Genomic DNA, 20,144 nt, shown 5'->3' on the forward strand with positions numbered 1-20,144 from the left:
GATTTGCTGAGTTAGTTCAGTGGAAAGAGTTTGAACTTACATGAGATTTTAATTTTGGCTTCTGACACTTTAACCCAGGTAGGTTAGAATTGCAGCGCTTGCAGCCAAAGGCTATCAAAAAGCTTCTGGAACAAAAATCCGTTACTTTTTTTTCAGAATAAATTGTGAGATAAAAACAAAGTATCACTTCTGGTTTTCAAATATAATTCGTACTTAATGTACAATGATCTGTAAATGTTTTGTGGGAGGTCTACGTTTCTTTCTTCATGTCTGGAGGAATGAATGAAGTGAGGGTGAGGAGATCTGTGAGGTGGCAGCATTCCTGGACCTCAGCCTCTGAGGTTTGTCTGAGCATTTTGTGTTTTGTATTGATGGGTGACTCTCAACTGACTAGACTGGGAAGTTTCTCCCAAATAACATCCCACTGAAAGAAAAGGTAGTCATGGTGGTAGGGGCAATGGAGAGAGGGAAAATCCACCCTGAAGGTTCTCTTCTAGACTCTTGGGCCTCTGAGGAATAAGGGCAGGAAGGAGCTTCTGTGCAATGTAAGAAGGCTTGGTCTCTCAGGTTCTTTGGGTTTATGAATCCCCGGTGACCATTCTGTGCTGTCTGCATTCCTGGGCATAGCCAGTGGCCTGCTGGCTTTTAAATATGAGCACCTGTGAAATTTGCCTACAGGCTTTCTCTGGCTGCTGGTTCAAGCCAAAAATGCCAGAGAGTTAATTCCCCCATGCTCTCCTTCTCCCCGGCAGCCCTCAACAATGACTGAAGTGAGTTGGTGGAGAAATTCCCCAGCTTCCTAATCCCTTGGCAGGGGAAACTTCGAGATGTGTCCATCCAGTCTCATGGAGTTCTCTAACAGGATTGGGCTCCATTTATTGGCTGCCTTTCCTTCCCTGACTCACTTCCGCCCTCCTTTACTGGTGTTTTCTGGGATCACCTCCCAAATAAACTTGAAGTCTTGTCCTGTTTCTGTGGGAGCCTAGCATAAAACAGACCCTTTGTAGCCAAAATGGCTTTCCTCCAAAGTGACAAGAAAGGTGCAGACACTACCTCATCTGCTGGGGGCAGTATGGGAGTGCTTCTTTATTGTTGAGCAGCTTAGAAAAAGCCAGTTGAATGGTATTGCCTACATTTTCTTCTACGGTTTTTATAGTTTTGGGTTTTACATTTAAGTCTTTAATCCATCTTGAGTTAATTTTTGTATAAGGTATGAGGAAGGGGTCCAGTTTCAATTTTCTGCCTATGGACAGCCATTTCTGCAGATGAATAGCCCAAAAGTAATTGCAACAAAACTAAAAATTGACAAATGGGATCTAATTAAACTAAAGAGCTTCTGCACAGCAAAAGAGACTATCATCAGACTGAATAGGCAACCTACAGAGTGGAAGAAAATTTTTGTAACCTATCCATCTAACAAAGGTCTAATATCCAGAATCTACAAGGAACTCAGACAAATTTACAAGAAAAAAACCAAACAACCCCATTAAAAAGTGGGCAAAGGACATGAACAGACACTTCTCAAAAGAAAACATTCATGCAGCCAACAAACATATGAAAATAAGCTCAACATCGCTGATCACTAGAGAAATGCAAATCAAAACCACAACGAGATACCATCTCATGCCAGTCAGATGGCGATTATTGAAAAGTCAAGAAACAACAGATGCTGGCAAGGTTGTGGAGAAGTAAGAATGCTTTTACACTGCTGGTGGGAATGTAAATTACTTCAACTATTGTGGAAGACAGTGTGGCAATTCCTCAAATATATAGAACCAGAAATACCATTTGACCCAGCAATCCCATCACTGGGTATATACCCAAAGGAATATAAATCATTCTATTACAAAGATACATGCACATGTATGTTCATAGAAGCACTATTCACAATTGCAAAGACATGGAATCAACCCAAATGCCCATCAGTGATAAAGAAAATGTGGTAAATGTACACCATGGAATACTATGCAGCCACAAAAAGGAACGATATTATGTCCTTTGCAGGGACATGGATGGAGCTGGAAGCCGTTATCCTCAGCAAACTAACACAGGAACAGAAAAATCAAACACTGCATGTTCTCACTTATAACTGGGAGCTGAACAATGAGAACACATGGACACAGGGAGGGGAACAACACACCCCACCTGTCAGGAGGTGAGGTGAGGGGAGGGAGAGCATTAGGAAAAATAGCTAAAGTACGCTAGGCTTAATACCTAAGCGATGGGTTGAAAGGCACAGCAAACCACCATGGCACCCGTTTACCCTGTGTAACAAACCTGCACATCCTGCACATGTACCCTAGAACTAAAAATTAAAATTAAAATTTAAAAAAAAAAAGAAAAAGCCAGTTGAATGAATGACTCACAGCTGGAGGGTATCTTGGTGCTCCAGGTGTGACTGAGCACTTGGGGTCTCAGCGCAGCCACAAGGAAATCAGCTCTCCTCAGCAGGGAGCTCTGGCAGGGTTGTTTTCTGTCTGGGTTGGCCAAGTAAAAGGCAGAGCTCTTTGGAGTCTAGGGGAGTCCTGGGGTGCCTGAAGTTCTGTGAGCTTTCAGTGGTGCTTTCAATTTTAGCCTGAGATCTTAGGAGAGATACAAAGGCAGCAGGTCTCAGCTATACCTTCTAGTAGCTTATAATCTCGAGGGGTAGGATGAGGCAGGTGTTCAAACACTTCCTATCCATGGTGGAAGGGAACAGGAGAAACAAGACTTTCTGTAATGAGTGTTGACAATCATGGATTTTGTTAAGCATCTGAGCTGTTAACTTGAGGCATTTGGAAATAAACGGGGACACAAATTTGCTTTCACTAAATGGCACTGTTATAGGAAAAGCAACTTATCAATCATAGAAAATAATGAAGCCACAAAAGTTCATATCTAGAAGACCCACATAAAATTGCTGATAATGACCGAGTGGCAGAAATGTAGATTGAGAAATGTATCTTTGAATATAATATTCAAAAGGAGCTAATTTATTTTAGATGAGTAGGTCAAAGAAAGCTGTATTATTTTTAATTACTGTATTATTCATAGCAATATTTTGAATTTGTCTAGCACCTTTCTTTTGAGGAGCTTGAGGCATTTCACATATATTATCTCATTTATCTTTTATAGCATCCCAGTGGAAATATATATGATTAACTCTCTATTGCCATTGGACTACATTTTTGTAAATTCTCTTTCCTGGGAATGAATGAGGCCACATCATTACAGAAGCAGATGCTGGCTGGAAGTCACCTACAACTTGCTACTGAATGCAAGTTAATTATAATACCTCAATATTCCGATTTTTCTTTGGGAAGCCATTTTGCCTCTCTCCACCTTAGTTTATAGGAAAACAAAGGAGCCTAGTTAATCACAATAGTTATGAAATCAACCCACAACCTTTGAAAAGAAAAAACCCTCATGCACTGTAGAAAACCGTCATGCAGAGTTAATTATTACATATGGAGTTTGCTAGTTACAGCTGAATATTGATGTAACATTTCAATAGAAAAAAGGTTATATAATGAACTTTCTCTGCCACCCACTTTTAAGTGGGAAAAACTCTACTTAACAGAAAGTGCCTGGTTTTGGTCCTAGCTGAAAGGTAAATTTCTTTGTCAAGTTAGGGAACACTCTGTCCAATTATTATTGAATAATAGTATTTAAATCCCATTTCTACTGTGCCCAAAGAGGAAAATTTAGATATGGTTTTTCTCATTAACTTGAAACACTACAAAGTTCATCCATGACTTCTTCTCTATAAATTACTCTCTAGTAAGGTTTGCCAGAAAAAGTAAAAAAAATTATTTTTCCAAGTCATAACTAAGGAGTAGTAGGAGGTCTGTGAGCAGCTTTGTAGAACTCTGGGAGCCATTGTCATCTTAAGGCTTGAGGATATGGGTGCTAAAAATGGGCCACCTATGTTGTCTTGGGAGGAGGATCGTCCCTTCCTTTCCCCATGGTCTGCATGGCTTTCTGGCTTCAATTTGTGTTGAGGCCTTCAGGATATGGGTAAACACCTCACTAAACATACAAAAAAGAGGCTCTCACTCAAACATTGTCAAAAATCTGGGTCAAGAGAAGTTTTTTAACCCTGAAATATTGTCAGGCTTTACAGTCTGAATTTAGGGTAACCCTTTCAATAATTTAATTTTTGTATTTCTACTCTGCAGAAAGTTCCATAGGATTTACAAATCCCCCTTCTGTTGAAAAGGCATGCCAAGAGAACAGAAATGGTCACCCTGTGAAATACAGCAGAGGAAGCTCTGCTCCCCCAGGGAAGCTCACAATTGCTCCATAGCCTGTTTGAACTGGATGAGGTCCTTTTGTTGATTTCAGCTCAGTTTCATCCATGTCTGATTAATAGAGGTGCCCCACTTCCAATCTCCTGCCAGGGTTCATCCTGTACTTGGTCAGAAAATTCTCCAGTGGTCATACTAGACCTCTTGGTAGGCTTTAAATAGGTAACTTTATAAGCATTATATTTTCTTTTCAGTAACCTCATAGTCATCTATAAGAATGATTGAGTAAATCTGGCTTCTTTTAGTTCTTTTGATTCAACAGAGCTGTCTCCTGTTTATAAATCCCTTTCCGTAATCAAATCCTTCTGGCCATTCCTTGTAGCCTCTTGACTCCAAACAGCTACCAAAACTGTAAATAAAGGGCTGCTGGATACGTAAACAATCCCTTTCTGCTGTCAAGAAACATGTGCTTTATACAAACCATGAAAATGGAGAGTAAGAAGTAGGTGAAGTAGAAAGTAAGAGGGATAGATATGTCAGTGCTTGGAACATAGTAGGAATGCTCCAAATATGTAGTGATTGCCACCAAAATTAAAAATGGAGTCTTCCACATTGGTCAGGCCTCTTTTCAGTCCCCTGGTGTCAGAAGTGGGGGTTATAATATACTTAGAATGGTGGCAAATGGATCAGAAGTTCTAGTGACAATTTGTCGGCTGGTATGTTTTGGCAGTTTAAGTTTTCACGTGCGGTAAGGATTTTCTACATGTTATTTCTTTAGTTTTCACAGCATCCCTGACAGCCCCAAGAGCTTCTTGGGTGCACATTGTGTACAGGGTATGGCACACATTGCAGTGGGATCATGGGCAAGATATAGGACACAGGTATTATCCACCTGAAAGAGGCACAGTATCATTTAATGGGATGGATTCATATTGTGTATCCTCATACCATTTTATTAGTATAATTATTTTTGAATAATGGAAAAAAGTAGGGGAGGCAGCAAGTCATTTGGAAATTATAAGCATTATCGCTTGTTTACAGGTCTAAGAATTGTGATAGAGGTAAGCATGCAGTGCTATGCAAACACAGAAAAGGGGAACTTGGTCCAGCCGAAAGATTTAGAGAAGGCTTCCTGGAGGATGAGATAGTCTAAGCTAGGTCTTGAAGGATGCGCTGGAGTTAGCCATGCTCAGAAAGAGGGTGAGAGCAATATGGACAGGAAATCGAACATGAATAAACACACAAAGGCCTTCGCACGGGGAAATCCTGGTCTTTCAGTTTTACTAAAGAGTGGGAGGTGAGGTTGGAGACCAGTCATAGAAGGCTTTAATTTATTCATTTACTTACTCACTCATTATTCAACAAATATTTGCTGAGTTTCTGCAAGGTGGCAGGCAGTGTTCTAGGCATTCTGGCTACAGAAATGAACAAGATAGACAAGGCCTGGTTCACAAGGAACTTACATTCTGGTGTTGGGAGGGGCTTGTAGATTTCACCCCAAGTAACTAGGTCTTTATGCAACAGAATAGGCATCAGAGAACCACTGAAGGGTTTTAAGCAGTGAAATGACGTGGTCAGATCTGTGTTTTAGACAGATTGCTTTAGTCTCGATAGATATAAGTGTGACTCTAATACTTGGTGACTGTAATCAGAGTAGTTAAGCCAATGCTGCCAGGAAAATTTTTGATGATTTGCCTATTTGAGAACAAAGGACATTTGGGTTTATATAAGAAAGAATTTATTGATGCTAAAACACTGAAATATGGAAGGGCTTATCATTCAACCTCAAGAATTGTTCAAGAAGATAATGTCTATACTTTCTCTATGAAAAAACAATGAACGAAATGTCTTGAATGGATCAATTGTTCTCTTAAGTTAAGCAAGAAAGTTGAAAGGTTCAACAGATGCCCTTTTGGAATTTCTTATGGCTTTATTACTTTATGATTTATGAAGTGAAAATAACTACAGTATAAACTGTGTACTTAAGACTGGGAGTAAGGATGTGATCAAAGTTCTGGGAGCCTGGTCAGGGTAGGAGGTTTAATTTTTTTTTCTTCCAATTTTACAGAGAAGTGATTTATAGAGAACTTATCACAGAGTAGCTGGAACATGGAAGACCTTGATATATTATATGATTTTTAGTTATCTCCTCTTCCTCCCTATCCTTTTCCTCCTTCTTCAATCCCACTGTTTCCATTTGTCCTAGAGGGTTGAGATTCCTTTTACCATATTATTGTGTATGTTTTAGTTGAGTGAGTTTATTACAAATGCCTACTAAATGGGCTTCATTTTTATTCACTGTGGATGATTATAGCATTGTTCCCAATAATGCAAGCTTGCCTTCCCTATAAGAGAATTATGTATCCTCACCTGTTTCCAGGTAAACTTGCCATGGCCCCTTGAGGAGGACTATATTTCCCTATCCTATTGTCAGTCTTGACTGTGTGACTTGCTTTGGCTAATGAAATATGAGCATAAGCCTTGTGTGCATTTGCCTACTCTCTTATTCACTGTAAGTTCCCAGATAGGACCCAAGATGAAGGAGCAGCCCCTAAAATGAAAACAGAGAGCTGGTGTCAACCCATGGCAGACAAAAAATTTCTAAGTAAGAAATACCCTTTGTTGTTGTAAGCTACTAAGATTTGGAGATTATTTGTTACCGCAACACAATGTAGCAAAAGCTGCCTGATACATATAATCAATAGATGTTAAATTCAATGACAATGAAAGATAGTGGCAACGAAAATATCTTTACTTTTAGATTTCCAAAGCTTGCACTAAACAATGTTTATGCAATGAAAGTTCAGTTTCTTATGAAGTCAAAATTAGACCATTCCTTGGTATTCACTTGTTGAACCTTAAACCACGGTCCTTATTGGCATAAAGAAGCCTGCCTTACTAAAGGATTTGAGGATGTTAACCGGTACTGTGTTTTAATAAAAAAAAGAACACTGAATTCTGTTGGAATGTGAGCTAGTGGTCCACAGTAGTAATCTGAATTTCCCGTCATGTTTAGAAATGAAATAGGGGTTGCAAAATGTTGTCCCAGCTCCTTATGTAACCCAAGACCAAGACATTCACTTGATTTAATGGTCTTCTGGCTTCTAAATTTTTTGACTTGTGAATGTGTCTATTTTTTGAAGCTGAAGATGTTTGACTATGTTTTATTTTGTTTCTTTGTTTTAGCTAACTGAACCCCCTACTTTCATAGTGTGGCACTATTAGGACACTCTGGTGGGACTTTCTGTCTGCTTCTTCCTGTGCTGGCTTTCTGAAAGGGCCACTTCCTGACTTTGATCAGCTTCTCCTCCTCTTTTCTCTTCTACCTGATGGTGCTTTAAACCCACTTGGTTTCTTTTTATTATCTTATGAGCTATCTATGCTGAACATGTATTCGAGATTCTTTAATGAGGGCAAATGTATATGAAGGTAAAACCTTCTCTTTTTATCCTATTAAAAATTGTGAATGAATATTGAACTGTCTCAATGAATGAGTGATATGATTGTCCTCAGGGATTTGAGTGGTGTAACAGAATTGGCTGCCAGGGTAAAGAATACATTTGTGAGGATAGGAAAATTCAGTGTATCCAAGGGGACCCTATCATAGGCCACAAACCTTGCAGTCTACTCACTATTGTTAGTTATAAGAGACAGACCTTGACCTCAAGCTATATGTATATGTATATATGTGTGTGTATATACACATACACACATACATATCAAACATATATGTACACATACATTATACAATATATAAAATGACTGCTTGCTATCTACATATTGTGGGAGAAAAGCTTTTCCTTTACCAACTTATGTTCAAGTGGTGGGGTCTGTGAATTAATTGACAACAAATACAATATGAGAAAAGTTTATTTCACACGCATGTGGGGACACTCAATAAGAGTTGGCATGCTGAACAGCCAGTGCTACGGGTTTATATACCAGCTTAACAAAAAAAGGGGTTGTAGGGCTTCAATGGGAAGTTATGGAAGGCTCTATTGGGCTTATTCATCCCAATGCTAATTGACAGTCTCCTTCCAGGTGGAACTCCCATCTCCCATCCCCCTGGGGCAGGGGAAAGGAATTTGTGGCAGCTGAATTCATACCTCCTGGTGCTAAGGGTAAGTAATCTCCAGAACAGGAAACTCCCTTAGGGTTAATGGCAGCTGTATTTTCAGGAGGCTCTGCCTAAGTTTAGATAAGGCTTCTTTCTGTGGCTGCTGTTTGTTCAGATGTTTTCAGTTTAAAGTAATCTTCATGCCACTCTATTGGTCCCCCCCCCGCCTCTCTCTCTCTCTCTCTCTCTCTCTCTCTCTCACACACACACACACACACACATCTATTTAAAATCTATTTAAAACATCTATTTAAAATCAGAGGTAGAATAACCTGAGGGCACAGGGACTGAAAAGAGGTCATCAGGGTTTACCCTATTTTCCTTTCCATCTTTCTCTCAGGCTCCCTCCATGTGGGAGGATTAGTGGCTGACCATGACCAGCCCCAAGCTCCTATCCTCCCAGCTAGGCAGCTCCAGCAAAGAGAGCACCTTCCCATCACTGCTCTGGCAGCAGAGCTCCAGAGAGGATGCCACTTTACCTAATTGATTTCATGTGACCATGTTTGACTCAACTGTGGTCAAATGGAAGGGGTCCTCTGGGGTGCATGCTGTCTTATAGGTATGAGACCACGTGGAATGGGTATTCCACAGAGTTCTGTTTTGAGAAGAGAGGGGACTCCAGGCAGGAAAAAAAACAGGTTCTCCCTCTACTATTCTGCCTGTCTCCTTTGCCCTTGAATCTTTACCTCTATTTTAAGGAACTCTAGTAAAATACTAAATGTTTCTAAGGGAAATGGCATAAAATCAGTGAGATGGAATAACAACTGAAATCATGTTTAATGATTTGTTTTCCCCAAACCTAGTGATTCTTGTGTAACTCTGAATCTTCTCTCTTGAGTTTTGTGCTGAGCTTTTGATTTTGATTTGATGCTGAGACATACAATAAGCCACTTCACCTTTCTACCTGATAATTACACACCCTTAAATTAAGACAATGATAACTTCACAGAGGTGTATGAGGTCTAATTAATTAAGGTCTGTAAAGTTCTTAAAGATCCTTGAATCGAAAGCACTTTACGAAAGTACAAAATGGTAATATTATGGGTGAAGCTCATGACAATAAGCTTCAGATTTTTTGGTTGTATTGAAATAGGTATCAAGTATCATTTGAAATATACAGGCTGGAACTAGGAAACCCATTTAGTATGCAGAGAACATGTTGTATCATGGTATATGAGTCTGTTCTCACACTGCTATAAAGAATACCACCTGAGACTGGGTAATTTATGAAGAAAAGAGGTTTAATTGACTCACAGTTCTGCATGGTGGGGAGGCCTCAGGAAACTTACATTCATGGTAGAAGGTGAAGGGGAGGCAAGGCATGTCTTTTTTTTTTTAACTGAGAAAAATCATGGTTTAACTAAAGCACTGAAAACAGCCCATATGAGACTTAGCAAATTGCTGTTGGTTAGTGTGACTAAATTGGTAGATAGAAAAATTCTATAGACATAGTGTGTTTGGATTTTAGCAAGGCACTGGTCAAAGCATGTGAGAAAGAACGAAGGATAACAATGAAACAGTAGTAGAGAATGGATGGGTTCAAAAGTGGTAGGTGGACTATATCTATACTGTTGACTGGTGGATTGATACAAATCCAAACCACTAACATTGCTCTGTGGTCACATCCCATACATACTTCTGCATTGTTCCAATTAGCAGAGTACTAATCTTAGATGTATAAGTTGGAATTGCATTATGAATCTTATAAGATTACAAGATTCATAATTCAAGATTCATAATGCATTCATAAGATTACAAGATGAATAATGCAAATCCAACTTATAGGTAGAAATTATTCTGTTCTTTTTTTGTTTAATACTTTAAGTTCTGGGATACATGTGCAGAACATGCAGGTTTGTTACTTAGGTATACACGTGCCATGGTGGTTTGCTGCAACCATCAACCTGTCATCTACATTAGGTACTTCTCCTAATGCTATCCCTCCACTAGCATCCCCACCCCCTGACAGGCCCCGGTGTGTGATGTTCTCCTCCCTGTGTCCATGTGTTCTCATTGTTCAACTCCCATTTATGAGTGAGAATATGCGGTGTTTGCTTTTCTGTTCCTGTGTTAGTTTGCTGAGTATGATGGTTTCCAGCTTCATCCACGTCCCTGCAAAGGACATGAACTCATTGGCAAGGTACATCTTACATGGTGACAGCAGTGAGAGAGCAAGTGAGCATGAGGAAGTACCACACTTTTAAACCATCAAGATCTCATGAGAACACCCTCACTATCACAAGAACAGCATGGGGGAAGCTGCCTCCATGATCCAGTCGCCTCCCAGCAGTTCTCTCCCTTGACACGTGGGGATTACAATTCAAAATGAGATTTGGGTGGGGACACAGCCAAACCATATCATTCCGGCCCCAGCCCTTCCCAAATCTCATGTCCTCACATTTCAAAACACAATCATGCCTTCCTAACAGTCCCCCAAAATCTTAACTAATTCCAGCATCACCCAAAAGTCCAAGTCTAAAGTCTCATCTGAGACAATGCAAGTCCCTCCACCTGTAAGCCTGTAAAATAAAAAACAAGTTAGTTACTTTCAAGATACAATGAGGGTACAGGCATTGGGTAGATGTTCCCATTCCAAATGGGAGAAATTGGCCAAAACAAAGGGGCCACAAGGTTCCAAACAGACCAAAACCCAGCGGGGCAGCCATTAAATCTTAAAGCTCCAAAATGATCTCCTTTGACTACATGTCTCACATCCAGGGCATACTGATGCAAGGGGTGGGCTCCCATGGTCTTTGGCAGCTCCACCCCTTTGCCTTTGCAGGGTACAGCTCCCATAGCTGCTTTCACAGGCTAGTGTTGAGTGCCTGTGGCTTTTCCAGGTGCTCAGTGCAAGCTGTCAGTGGATCTACAATTCTGGGGTCTGGAGGATGGTGGCCCTCTCTCACAACTCCACTAGGCAGTATCCCAGTGGGGACTCTGTGTGGGGGCTCCAACCCCACATTTACCCTCTGCATGGCCATAGTAGAGGTTCTCCATGTGGCTTCTGCCCCTGCAGCAGACTTCTGCCTGGACATCCAGATGTTTCCATATATCCTCTGAAATCTAGGCAGAAGTTACTAAAGCTCAACTCTTGTCTTCTGTGCACCTGAAGACCCAACACCACATGGAAGCTGCCAAGGCTTAGGGATTGCACCCTCTGAAGCAACAGCCCAAGTGTACCTTGGCACCTTTTAGCCAAGGCTGGAGCTGGAGTGGCTGGGACACAGAACACCAAGTCCTGAGGTTGCACAGAGCATCAGGGCCCTGGACCCGGCCATGAAACCATTTTTCCTTCCTGGGGCCTCTGGGACTTGTGATGGGAGGGGCTGCCTTGAAGATCTCTGACATGCCCCTGGAGACATTTTGCCCATTGTCTTGGCTGTTAACATTTGGCTCCTCATTAGTTATGAAAATTTCTGCAGCCAGCTTGTATTTCTTCTCAGAAAATGTGTTTTTCTTTTATACTTCATGGTCAGGCTGCAAATTTTCCACTTTTATGCTCTGCTTCCCTTTAAAATATAAGTTCCGATTTGTATGCTTTCAGGAAAAGCCAGATCACCTCTTGAATGTTTTGCTGCTTAGAAATTTCTTCTGCCAGATTCCCTAAATTATCTCTCCCAAGTTCAAAGTTCCACAGATCTCTAGGGCAGCGGCAAAATGCTGCCAGTCTCTTTGCTAAAGCATGAATAGCATGAATGACCTTTGCTCCAGTTCCCAGTAAGTTCCTTATCTTCATCTGAGAACACCTCAAACTGGACTTCGTTGTCCATATCACTATCAGCATTTTGGTCAAAACCATTCAACAAGTCTCTAGGGAGTTCCAAACCTTCCCACATCTTCCTGTCTTCTTCTGAGTCCTCCATGCTCTTCCAACCTCTGTCTGTTACCCAGTTCCAAAGTCACTTCCACGTTTTCGGGTTATCTTTATAGCAGTGCCCCAAACTCCCAGTACCAATTCTCTATATTAGTCCATTTTCACACTGCTATAAAGATACTACCTGAGACTGGGTAGTTTTTAAACAAAAGAGGTTTAATTGACTCACAGTTCTGCCTGGCTGGGGAGGCCTCAGGAAACTTACAATCATAGTGGAAGTCAAAGGGGAAGCAGGCACCTTCTTCACAAGGTAGCAGGAGAGAGAGAAGAGAGATCAGATGAGGAAGTGCCACACTTTAAAGCCATCAGCTCTTGTGAGAACTCACTCACTATCACGAGAACAGCATGGGGGAAACCATCCCCCATGATCCAATCACCTCCCACCAGGTCCCTCCTTGGACACCTGGGGATTATAATTCAAAATAAGATTTAGGTGGGGATACAGAGCAAAACCGTATCATATGGTTTGATTTGTATCAGTCTCCAAATAGTCGTGAAGTTCTCTTTGACAGGTGGACAACTGAAGTGGGCTGTCTAATTTAACTGAAAATTAACATTGGCAGCTGTTCCTGCTAAAAAGATAATCTGTCTTTCAAATTGAGTAGAGCAATGCTGACACCTTTCCAGCTTCTTACCCATACTTGTGGACAAATGACAGTTTCCCTCCTGCAAACACTAAACTCAGAGACATGCCGGGCCCTTTGTTCTAGGTCATGTCAAATGGGATCCACAGCTGCCCTCTATACTAACAGCCACTGATAGCAGTCCTTGCCTCTGTTTAACCCTGTTTTCACCATGGTACTCACTGAATGAGATGGATCAACACTGGCCTCTTACTTAGTCTTAATACCATCGAAAATCCTTCTGAAAATCTTCACTCCCAATGTAAAAAATTCTATTCACTCATGTTTGGAGTGCATGAATTCACTTATATTTTTGGATTTTGGGAATTTTGGAAAATACCTTGGATAGCTTCCCTGAAAGCAGACACTGCGATGGAGATTTGCATGCAGGAGGTTTTTTGAGGGGGTGTGAGTGATGAGGGAATCAGCATTAGGTAGAGGGAGATGCTGGGCTACAGTGTAGTTGTAACAGTGGCCTCAGTGATGCCACTGGCAGCTCTGCAGTTAGGCTGGCCCCTCAGAGACGTCTCACATTAAGGAAAATGGGACAAACTAAAGGAAGCTGGATCCCTGTGTTGACTAGTGATTGCTTGAGTGTTGTCCCCAGGAAAGGGGAGTAGCTTTGGATGGGACTGTTCTTTTCAGTAGAGAGCAAGACTTAAAGAGGCACTCAGCTGTGAGCCATCAGCAGCCAATGCTCCCAGCAGCTAGGAGAACATGTGCCTTGTCCTGTAGAGAGATCTGGGTGGTGCACTGAAGGCCATTACAATCCCAGAAAGTACAGTAATGCCAAGAACCATTTCCCTTACACCTTTTTACCCAGAATAAACTCTGGTGACATTTTGACACATTTGAGTCCTGTCTTTCATCTGTGTATATATTTAAAGATTACTCAAGTAATATATGAGTGTAATCTCCTAAGAATTAGAACATTACAAATAAAGTTCCTTGGACTACCTCCTCTATCCTTGTTCCATCCCTGTAGCTCTGGCAGAACCAAAGCTAGCATATGGAAAGTGAGGCACTTGCCTCAGGTGCAAAATTTAAGAAGTACCAAAACATTCAAGAATCAAGATACATGGTATCTGGGGAGGTCATTATGTTAATTGAAATAAGGCAGGCACAGAAAGACAGATATTGCATGTTCTCACTCATATGTGGGAACCAAAAAAAGTGGATCTCATGCAGATAGAGAGTAGATGGGTGGTTACCAGAGGTGGGGGTTGGGGGATGAAAAGAAATTGATTAATAAGTGCAAATACACAGTTTCACAGAAGGAATAAGACCTAGCGTTCAAAAGATCAGTGGGCTGTCTATATACAGTTTACAATAATTTATTGTACATTTCAAAATAGCTAGAAGAGAATGATTTGAATGTTTCTGGCATGAGGAAAGGATGAATTTTTAAGGTGATGAATATCCCAAGTACACTGATTTGATCTTTACAATTTATATGAATGTATTAAGTTATCACATGTACCCTGAAGGTATGTACATCTACTATGCATCAATAAAAAATAAAAAAGATACATAGTATTTAATATAATACTTTAAAAAATCAAAATTGGTGCAAAAAAGTCCTCAATGAACAAAATATCAAAATATTAAATACAGGATTAGCAACTGTGCAGTGTCGAGTCACACTGGAGCTTGAGGCAAAATGAAAAATTAGCCATAGTGATAATATCTTTATTTAACATTTTGATATTTTGTCATAAATTTTTTCATTAATTTTGATTTTAGAAATAATAATGCATTAACATATTATCTATGTTGATAACTGAATATTTTGGCACCCTGTTAACTTTTGTGCCCAAGCTGAGTGCCTCACTTGTCTCACCCTGGTCCCAAGCAGAGATGTTGCTGCTCAGGGCATATACTTCTGACCATTTCCAAGCTTCTTTGCATAGATGTACACATAGTCATCAGAATCCTGTTGACTTTATTTCTAAGACAGATTTCCCAGTCCTTCTACATCTCTGCATCCCATCACTACCATCTCAGACCAAGTCACCATCTTCTCTCACTGGAGATGTTTGCATTAGCCTCCTAACATTTAAATTGTAATGAAATTCAAATTAATGAGTTTCTGTTATCTAAGTCATTGCCATACCCACACACCCAACATTGTCTAGAACTTCTCCTATGTTATCTTCTAATAGTTTTATAGTTTTGCATTTTGTATCTAGGTCTATGGTCTATTTTCAGTTAACTTTTTTTTTTTTTTTTTTTTTTTTTTTTTTTTTTTTGAGACGGAGTCTCGCTCTGTCGCCCAGGCTGGAGTGCAGTGGCGCGATCTCGGCTCACTGCAAGCTCCGCCTCCTGGGTTCACGCCATTCTCCTGCCTCAGCCTCCCGAGTAGCTGGGATTACAGGCGCCCGCTACCACGCCCGGCTAATTTTTTGTATTTTTAGTAGAGACGGGGTTTCACCGTGTTAGCCAGGATGGTCTCGATCTCCTGACGTCGTGATCCGCCCGCCTCAGCCTCCCAAAGTGCTGGGATTACAGGCGTGAGCCACCGCGCCCGGCCCAGTTAACTTTTGTGAATCTATTTAAAAAGCACTGTTCTCCTAACTTTTTTACTCAACCATGAATTTTTGAGATCTTGCTCTCTCCCTCAACCCCCTGTGGATATATATGTATAGTTTCACACATGTCACCACTCTATTGTTTTCTATCACATGTATATATCACTTTCTACTGACGTGGTATATTCAGTGATAGGCATTCAGATTTTTTCCTTTTTTTGATAGTACAAGCAATGCTGCATCCTCGTCTACATCTTCTTGTCCATGTGTACAGGTGTTTCTCTAAGAGAGATGCATGGAAGTGAAACTGCTGCTGCAGAGTGGATGTGCATTTTCAGTTTCAGTAGATCCTGGCAGAGTACTGTCCACAAGCAGAGGATGAGAGTGTCTGTCTCCCCCACAACCCAGTCAACATTTGATGTTGTCTAACTTTGCTAATCTTAAGGTTGAAAAAAATGGTATCTCATAAAAATTATTTTCCCCTAATTATCAGTGAGGATGAACATATTTTTACATGTGTATTGATTTTTAAAATATTTTATCTGCTGTTAAATGATCATTTTCTATCTTTTGGCAGTTTTTTTCTATTGGGATGTTTTTCTTCTTCTGTTGAATTTGAATGAGTTCTTTATACTGCATATCAATATTTGACTGTTATATTTATTGCAAATACTTTTCCCCAGTCTCTTTGTTGTCTTTTAAAGTTGTTTATGGTATGTTTTGCCATACACAAGTTTCCAATTCACCTGTAGGCAAATACGTTGATTTTATTCCCCTTATTGTTTCTGTTGTTTTTTTTTTTTTTTGAGACAAATTCTCGCTCTTGTCCCCCAGGCTGGAGTGCGATAGCACAATCTTGGCTCACTGCAACCTCACCTCCCGTGTTCAAGCGATTCTCCTGCCTCAGCCCCCCGAGTAGCTGGGATTACAGGCGCCTGCCTCCTGGCTAGTTTTGGTATTTTTAGTAGAGACAGGGTTTCACCATGTTGGCCAGGCTGGTCTCGAACTCCTGACCTCAGGTGATCCACCTGCCTCGGCCTCCCAAAGTGCTGGGATTACAGGCGTGAGCCACTGCACCCTGCCTGTTTCTGTTTTTTAGGTCTTGCATAAGAGAACTTTTCTTACCTCTAGATTACAAAGTTATCACTCTATATTTCCTTATAATAATTTTAACTATATATTTGCTTGTTGATTGATTTGTAGGTCTTTTGTTGACTTGGAATCTATATTTCTGTATGATGTGAAGAATATAATTTTATTTTTTTAATTAATGAATTTCTAATTATTTGCTTATACTCTACACGTCAACTTGTTTCTGTATCGAGTTTATCTTTGTGGGCTGTATCTTGATGGGTATGAGGGGATAAGCATGGTATCTACAGAGTGTGATCTATTCCTTTCTGCAAACTATAAATACTTAGATTCTTAGTAGTCACTGGCTAATGAAAAGGATTCTACATCACTAAATGGTCAGGATGGGACCAACCACTGTATCAGTGCAGGCTACCCAATGCCAGACAAATGTCCCTAGATCTAGATTGGAGAAAATATTCCTCAAAGTTCCTTAAGGAAGACAATGTAGTGTATTGTCTTTGCAATCACACAGAGCTGGGTTTGAATCTCAGCTCTGCCATTTTCATCTGTGTGGCCCAGGGCAAGTTTGCTCATCTCTAAGACTCAGTTTCCTTATCCCTAAAAAGGAAATAATAATTCTTATTTTGTGGGTTCGTTGTGAAAATCTTGAGACAATACAAAGTACTTGGCACATGTTTAGTGTTCAATCATGTTAACCATTGTTACTTCTGGTTATGATAATGACTTCTGCAAAGATGTGACTATTTGGGGCGTGGGGTGCACAGAGGAGGAGTAAAAATTGAGAAATGGCAACCATTCTTGAAGAGTTGAGGTGGGAGAGATGTGAGGTTGTTGGTATCCCCAGAAAAGCCCAGGAGAGACATTGGAGCCAGCACCAAAACTGTCTAGTACTTGTCCTAGGCCAGCAGAAAAGCCCCCAGGGATCTCTATTCTTGCCTTGTTAAACAAAACCATGAGTCATCACCTTGGGAAAGAGTGTGGAAACCCAGAGAAGCAATGTTTGAACAGATGGTCTATTGTTTGAGAGCAAATAAACTAGGGATATCTTCAGACAGGAGTAGAACAAGTTATCACATGGCAATGACTTAATAGGTTCCAATAGAAAGCTGGCTAGGGCCAAAGCTGGAGTAACAAAAAGGAACTGAAAGGGATGCCGAAGCAGAGCATACCTGGAGAATCATTGAATTATATTATAATATATTATAATATAATTCAAAGATTATAACTATAACATGGTTATAACGTTATAACTATATAGTTATAATATTATAAGCCTCATTGGTTGGCACTGGGAAGCCCTGCACCATTCTCAAGGTAGGGCACAGTCGTTCTCATCTTGCTGGGGAGCTTGGGCTAAAGCAATTCAGATGTGGTAGATGAAGACAAAGAGGAAGAAATGGGTTCTGAAGAACATGGTCACAGAGCAAGCCTTGGTGACCTGTTGGGAGCAGAGCTGTATAGACCCTTTGTACTCAAAGCAGAGTCCGTAAACCAGTAGCATAGGCCTCATCTGGAAGCTTATTAGAAATATAGACCCTTGGGTTCCACCCCAGACCGACTGAATTAGAATCTGTATTTTATCAAATCCCCAGGTGATTTGAATACATTCAAAAGTTTGGAGAAGTGCACATCTAGGCCTGGGATAAAATAGGCTCAAGTGGAAGGAGGATTTCCTGGAAGATTTGTTTATTCACTTCTCAAAGTCAAATTTTTCAGCAAAAAACATTTTTTAACCCAAGGATTTCAAATAATACTATTCCAAACATGTTCCATCTACTACTTGGGTGAGGTAAAAAATACTTTATTTTGGCATAATTATTAATACCCAAATAATAAAACCATTTTCTTACTTTAGATAAGATAGAAATACTACTTCAATTTTTCCACAGGGCAAAAGGCTTATCAGTATTAACAAGTACTATCCTGTCTTTAATTCTTTGCTTTGTCTCCAATGAGAATCATACTTAATTATTGAACTGCTGAGTAAGAAAAAACAATGCCTATTAGATATTAACTGAGATAATTAAATCTACTCAATTGAAGAATTTTGCTCAACTGGGATCACCTCAAACATTAAACAGCCTTTAGCGTTTTCTCTTCAACTTGGTGATTCCAGGAGAAAGTGCCTGGGTAAAAATTCATTTTGTTCCAGTTGTCACACTTTTGAGTAAAATCAAAACATTACTTAGCTCATTACCTTCTAAGAAAGCATTTTCAAAGTGTAGTCCCTGGACCAGCTTTATCAGTATCACCTGGGAACTTGTCAGAGATGCACATTCTCTGGCACCACCGAAGACATACTGAACCAGAGTCTCTGGGGGTGGGGCTCAGCAATCTATATGTTTAACAAACCTTCCAGGTGATTCTCATTCATGCTAAAGTTTGAGAATCAGTGTTCTAAGTCATGTGGTCCAGGAGATAAAAAGTCAAGTGCATAAACAATGGAAAGAATGTGGAAGTTGATCCGGAAGCTGTGGATTCCAGTCCCACCTGTGAAACTTTGTTGTGTGACTTTGCATAAAGCATCACGCTACTCTGGGCTTCAATTTCCTCATTTTTAAAATGGAAGAGTTGGAATCGATGATACTCAAGGTTCCTTAAGTTTCTGATAGATTAGATGTGGCTATTGGAACAGAGTGAGTTTTCACTCAGGCACTTTCTCCTGGAATTACCAAAATAAAAAGAAAAATCTAGGAAGATCTTTAATGTTAAGTAAAATGTAGATTTTGAGGTGATCCCAACTGAGAAAATTTATTTTGAGTAAATTTAATGATTTCCCATTCATGTATCAGATGTCTGTTAGTGATAGATAATATTGCTAGTTATCTATCATATGGATATGTTTTGCTACACGTTAAGCATGATACTTGATTCCTTGTATGGTAAACACTTATAAATTCTAACTTAAGAGAACTTATTTTCCTTTTGGAAATATTTCCACTTTTACCTTGGAATTATACTACATATATCCCCATGTGGTTGAGCTAGCTGTCACAGTGTCAATGTAGTCAAGCCCATTTAATTTTTTTAGCACTTGGTTACGTGGTTTTCTTGCACATGAGTGATTAGAAGTACCTAACTCTATGGTGATACTAGCTGTCAACAAGAAGAGCCTGCATTCTGGTATCAGAAAAAAGAGTGATGTCCTGCTGCACCAGCTTCCTTGCTGTCCCTTGTGTTCCTTCCCTAAGCAGGCTTCCATCTTAGAACCTGTGCATTTGCCGTCCCATCCTCCTGGGAAACAGGTCGACACAGGTGTCATTGTGCCTAATTAAAACTGGCATTTGAAGATTGCTCACTAGAAGAGTTTTATTTACATGTATGGTCTGATTATCTTGAAGTAGCAAGCAAAGCCATGAAGTTATTATTTGTGCACAACCTTCTTATGTTAACAGACACTCTCTGTATAGAAGTCAAAATGCAGAAATAGATCAAATATAGAATTAAAGTGAAGGCTACATCTTTCTACTATTAAACTCAATAATGGTGATTTAGTTTTAGCAAAGCAACATAATCCATCATATTAAATTAATGCTGATCATCTGAATTTATTGGCTCTGTAATTTTGTTTGCATTTAATTTATTAATTAGTTGTATAGTTGCATAAAGAGTGATAAGCATGAGGAGTTTATTTTTAGTGTGTGACTATTTAAGTAATATTATGACAGAAATAATGAGATG

Source organism: Pan troglodytes, chromosome X, assembly GCF_028858775.2.
Source record: "Pan troglodytes isolate AG18354 chromosome X, NHGRI_mPanTro3-v2.0_pri, whole genome shotgun sequence".
NCBI lineage: Eukaryota > Metazoa > Chordata > Mammalia > Primates > Hominidae > Pan > Pan troglodytes.